General features: G+C 42.1%; 1 pseudogene across 1 annotated transcript; it reads right to left on the minus strand.

The window, feature by feature from the left end:
- Window positions 1–337: 337 nt before the first annotated feature.
- LOC307073791 (putative nuclease HARBI1) lies at window positions 338–4,848 on the minus strand (annotated as a pseudogene). Its single transcript has 5 exons — window positions 4,416–4,848; window positions 4,094–4,206; window positions 3,858–3,969; window positions 3,643–3,782; window positions 338–343 (listed from the first exon to the last, which is right to left on the minus strand). The product of its transcript is annotated as a putative nuclease HARBI1 (transcript).
- Window positions 4,849–6,228: the final 1,380 nt, after the last annotated feature.

Below are 6,228 nucleotides of genomic sequence, written 5' to 3' on the forward strand. Positions count from 1 at the left end.
GAAACGGACTTGGGAACGGTACAGATGGCCTAGCGTGAGTGCGCCCTTATATGGACAGCAGGGTAACGGAGTGCAGTGGAAGAGAGGAGGGCACAATGCCAAATGGAGAGGAGAGGGGATTAGAGTGGAGGGAGAGATGAAGAGGAGGACCAAGAGAAAAGGAGCAGAGATTGGACAACACAAGGAGTATCCTTTTCATCCTGAGGATTTAAGAAAAGGTTGAGATAGGGCAGGAAGTGAAGTGGGATTGGATAAATAGAAGAAAAGACGGCCATGCTATGGACTCAAAAAACTTCTGACAGTTAAAGATTCACGTGATTTAATTTGAGGTAATCGATCAGCCCTGAGAAAATGGAAACACATAAGCTTTGACCCATCATGCACCAATCTAACGTTTTATGAATGCAACAGTCGGTAAGATCTCAAGGGTTATCAGATATCAGAACTGAACTGAACTGAACTGTTGTGTAAGGGACGTCCTCTATGGTTAATTTGAAACCTCTCCATAATAAGTGTCCAGAAGTGATTCAAATGATTCAAAAGATTAAGGCCTAATGCTACAAAAGATAATATCTTATATATCGTATACGTTCACACATGCTACCCAGTTTTCCTTTCTCTTGACTTGCAGTCATTTTCTAATCCCTGTGCATTGCAGAATATGAATTTAGCCTACTTAATCTGATCATATAATCTGGTGTGTCAGTGCTCAGATGGAAATCCCTCAGACTGATCTAACCGCATAGGATTAGACACATCCAACACACTAATACCTCAATCTTAACACAATTTCCTTCTCTATCACACACACACACACACACACACACACACACACACACACACATATACACATCCGTAATGCATTTATTTATATCTACATTGGGACAACAATTGTGAAGGCCATACATTTGACAGATTCCAATCCTAGATTTGTGTGGGGCTGAGGGGAAACTCCTTGTCAACAACAACGATGCAAAGAGGGCCCACACAGAATGCTCTGCCTTCTACAAGCATTTCACCAAGCTTCATACAGTCAGTGCGGCAGGCTATCCATCACCACTTCTTTGTCTGTAAAAAAGTCTGTGTCTGAATGTCATCGGTTTGTCTGAGTCCGTTTTTCTGCCTTTCTGCTTGTCTGTCCGTTAAGCTGGATGTATGTCCGTCTGCCTGCCTCTCGGTTTGCTTGTGTGTGTTTCAGTTTGTCTGTTTCTGTCTGCTTGTCAGTCAGTCTTCCTGGCTTTGGGTTTTTCTGTCAGTCTATCAGTCTGGCTAACATTCCGTGTTGGTTTGCATGGCTTGCTTGTCTGTCTGTCTGTCGGTCTGTCTGTTCATACATTTAAAACAACAATCCAATTCAAAATCATCAGGCACTTCAAATTCATCAAATCCACCATCCATGGACTTTTATTTTGGTTTTTCAGTGGTATCACCAGGGGGGTATACCACGAACCTCGCTGAACATACCCAGGCTTTCTTGGGAAAACCTGGCTCGACAGAGACGCAACTCGCAATCAGAGTTAAATGGTACCACGACGCTCACTTTAGATTCAATTAGTCGAACCAGGTTTTCCGCGTTAGGTTCAATGCGCGTTCACATAAAAGGGGCGTTTATCGCGTCATTTGACTCACCCTTATGCAAAATGAATCAAGCGAGAGCGATGTATTTCACCCAAGACGAGCAGTGTATTATTTATGAATTCCTACGAGGAATTCAAAGTCAAAATCACAGCCAAGGGGAACACGGTTGCCCATAATAAGGCTAGGGTGGCGTGCTGGCAAAAAATAGCCGACCGTGTTAATTCGTAATTGAAAAGATTCTGCATATTGTCTAACAAAATATCATGTCAGGTCATGTATCATCATGCCTTTCACCCCTATAGATGTGGTGCCAGCACGCTCCTACGAACATGGGGCCAAGTCAAAAATAAATATAAAAATATTATTCAATGTGGTAAGTTGTAAGAGTCCATTTGAATAATTTCAGGTGAATCTAGCCTATGATTTGCAATGGCCTAGGCTCCAACCTTTAATCTCATGTTGATTACCTGTAGCAAATAAACAGAAAACCCAAATAAATACGACTGAGTGGGGGACCGATCCACCGCCCTTCACCACTTCGGACGAGCTGGCTCTTGCCAATAACGAAGGCCGGCCGATGATGGTAGGAGTGGAAGGGGGGATATCCTCTGACCCCACTGCCTCGACATCCAAGGCGTTTGTGATGAGTATGTATTCATGTATTGGCAATGGACATAAATAATTGTCTTGCTAATCAAATGTGAAATGATTGAGTGTAAATTAATTGTCATTTTTAGTTGAAGGTACAAACATTATTTTGGAGGAGCCGCCAACAATCAATCTCCAATCAGAGGTATATAACTATCAAAGCAAAGTGTCAGTATTCTTCTAAATGTTACATTTTTGGAAAGAATGTCCTATATTAGGTTTCCCTGATTCTTTCAGGAGACTCTGTTGGCCTGTGACTCCAGGGCGACTATGGAGGTGATTTTTCTTAACAATTCTCAGCTATAATATGAATTTGTAGAATAAAAAATGCCTAGGCCTTATTGTGTCACTGACATAGCAGTTATGTAAGGGATAATGGACAACACGGCACTTGACTATCCAAGGTTAATGTACGTTGAACGTGGGGCCACCTTTGAACTTTCTAAAGAGCCATCACAATGGGAAACTCAACCGAGCAGTGCTGTAACTGTTTCACATGACTCTTCCTTTTGACCATTTATTCTATAGAGGGAAATGGCATTGGATGGGCCATCCACCTCCACCTCAACCTCCTCAAGGCCTTCTTGAGAGACAGACAAGGTTTTTATTTAGGTTATTCCTTTTGTAAGGTGCGCCACAAGGCTTTGACCATGGTAACTGAATTACGATTTTAACCCATAATTTCTTTAGATTGGAACAGACACTATAAGGGCGCTGTACAAGTGCAACTTGGAGCTTGGAGGAAAAATTGAAGATCGAAATCCAGCTCCTTGAGAGGGTGGGCTATTATTTTTATTACCTAGATTTTCTTTGGTTAAGCGCAACTGACTACTGAAATAATGTTTTTTTTCTACTTTCACAGCAACTGCATGGCGATGTGACGGCTAATAAATAAAATAATTGAACATGAGCAAATGTTTTTCTGTCTATTGTATTTATTGAACAAAAGTCACAATGAAGTTAAATGAGATTATCAAATGGAATGACACGTTATCATTCATACCAAATGTAGCCTACTTAATAAGCAAAAACTAGACCAAGTGATCTAAAGAGTTTTATTGACTCACTCAGTGTGTGGGTTGAATATGAAATTTACGGAACACCACAGATTAGGGAATTGTAAACAGGATGTCACTTAGGACCCTGCAAGTGTAATTGAATGTAAAGTAAGTGGAACTAAACTAAAATCATTTCTGATATGAATGTTGACATTCTGTGGGCAAGACCTTGCAAAATCAAAATTAAAAAGAAATAGGCTACAAAAGAGAACATGCGTCAATTTGGGTTAATCCCGTTAAAGAAATCGTGTGATTATCGCATTGATTTGCCCAGCCCTAAAAAAAAAAAAAAACGCATCCTTCCAAGAGGAAAACTAAATTAAACAAAAAAACTGGTTAGAGATGGCCCGTCTCTAACCATCTCTATCCTCACCCGGCATGTGCTTAAGGCCCCGTTGAACCGGGCCTCCGATTGACTCTGTGGGTCACCGTACGGTGTCATTAGGAACGGCATGCAGGCATACCCTCTGTCCCCAACAAGAATTCCATCATAACAGACTATTAGAAAGAACATAATGTGATCAGTGCCTTAATCAACATTTACAGTTAGTGATCTTGTGTATTGCGCCACACCTTGCTGAAACACTCGGCAAAGACTTGACTCCCGAAAAATACAGGAGTCATGGACTGAGCCAGGCCATTTGGCATCCACACTGGTAACCATAAGTTGATGGTCACAAGTCATCTGAAAACGGCATTTCTGTTACAATAGTTGGGCCATTATGAAGCATATAACAAAGTTTTAGTACGCTACCTGCATGCAATTTCACTTCCCACATGATATAGCCCAGATAATAGACCTACTTTACCTGCACATTGATGCTATGGGTTGACTTTCTGTTGACAAAGTCAGCCTCATCCCCTAAAGGTCCAGTGATAGGGACATGAGTGCAGTCAATTGCTCCAATCAGTTTGGGGAATCCTATAAAGGGATTCTGTAGAATGTGACAAATGCAAACGTGTACACACTGGGCATTATTCTGTAACCTTTAGTGAATAAGTCCTATTCCATATGACATAAGAATTGGGACATTTTAAGCTACACATAAATGCACATCACTTGGGAGACGAATCCCGCACGCAGAAATTCAAGACTGACGTGCTACCTCCACTCAGGAGGTTTTATTTTACCTGAAAGTGTGTAAAATCCTTCCTTGACAATTTGACTGGGCAAGAAGCTGGGAAACGCCACGAACATATTAAGCAAAGTATTGAGCGCAGCTACAACCTTGCGAATAGCAAGGCACATCGCATTTTTGCCAATATGTTCTGCATCACCAACTGCATGTAAATATGTGCCCGTGGCAAAAAATATCAGTGAAACACAGACACACTGCGCAACAGTAAGTGCACGGCTTCTTTGTGTAGCATTGCCTACATACGGTCCAACAAGGACGATCAAATAACGAATACTCTCTGATGAGAATCTTTATCTCTCATAAAGAATATCGCCAGACAATGCCAAGGGATCGGTTCTGTCCCGAAAGAACCTCTGTCTCCGGAGAGACGCCTGTACGATTAGTGCGCCGAGGTCCACGGGAACACCCACAAATGGTGACGCCATTGTCGGAGGAGGGGCTAGGAAGCTGCGCACACCGATTTAAGAATACGCTGATTTAGACTACGCTGAAAACCTGCTCCCGACCAGGTTTGGTTGCGAGCATAAGTCACCGTGGTGATACAGCGACGCTAAAAGAGATCGACTTTCGTGGTTAGCTAACCCAGGCTTTGAGCTCAACATACCTCGCTAACCCTCTAATCGAGGTTCGTAGTACAGGCCCCTGGGCTTGAACTTCCTGTGTTTGTTTGTAGTCTTCAGTTGCTATGTGTTTATGCTTACTGTCCCGTATTAGCCCTTATGTATTTCCTGGTTTGTGTTTTGTGATTCACCTTCCGTTCTTTGTTGTCATATCCATGTGCTTCAGTTTGGTTTCCTTTGACTTGTGATTCTGTGTCTCTGCCCCTCACCCGAGTCCCGCCTACTATCCTCGTCATTACCTTGTTCCCTGCCCACCTGTGTCTTGTTAGTCACGTGTATTTAAGTCCTTGCCTTGGTTCAGTTCCTTGCTCGATCATTGTTTCTGTTGCGCGTGCACCTTGTGCTTCATGTATCCAGAGCTTCGAGTGAGTAAAACCTGTCGTTTGGAAAATAATCTTTTTGTTGTGCATTTTGGGTCCTCAATCTTAGCAGCAGGCATGACAGTTCAGTCGAATAGTCTTTCTTTCTTTCTTTCTTTCTTTCTTTCTTTCTTTCTTTCTTTCTTTCTTTCGTGCTTCAATGCTACCGGACCGCCCGCGTCTCCTTATCATCCATAGAGGAAAGGGATTTATTGATCTTTGCGGTAAAAAGTGTTGATTTATCTTATTTACAGTGTAAACGATGTTGCACAGAGCCCTACCGGAGCGGCAGGATGCAGGGGCGCCAGCACACTGCAGATTTATCATCCTGCCACATTGTCGGGGTACACAAACATGTACACACTTCTGTCAGGCACTCAAACACAGTGACTAATCATATACAGGCTTTAGGGGCTAATTTTTCATAGTAAACAGTCAACATAATAGTCCCAGAAAACATTTGGAAACTAATTTTCTTTCGAAAATATCAACCACCTAAAAGGTTATTATGTGTTATTTATTTCCAGGATTTATCGAGGCAGTTATATTAATTTGTACAGAACAGTTAGTAGTGGAATTAAACGGATTTTGAACTTTAAGGTTAATTCTTCATCTCAGGAGTTTGTTGCCAAGACGCTGCTAATTGCGCAGGATATTTCCGAAATTCTACTTCACTATCGGCCTGACAAATGTGCAGTGAAGGCATCCAGCCGTCACCGAAGCGTATGCTAACCCGAGCTCACAAAGTGGGATGGTAACATTTATTTTGCACGGCACAAGGTAGAGGTCATCAAAGAGTAGCTCTGTTGAGTGAGGACTTTGATAT

The sequence above is a fragment of the Pollachius pollachius genome (genome assembly GCF_949987615.1).
Source record: "Pollachius pollachius genome assembly, chromosome: 3".
Taxonomy (NCBI): domain Eukaryota; kingdom Metazoa; phylum Chordata; class Actinopteri; order Gadiformes; family Gadidae; genus Pollachius; species Pollachius pollachius.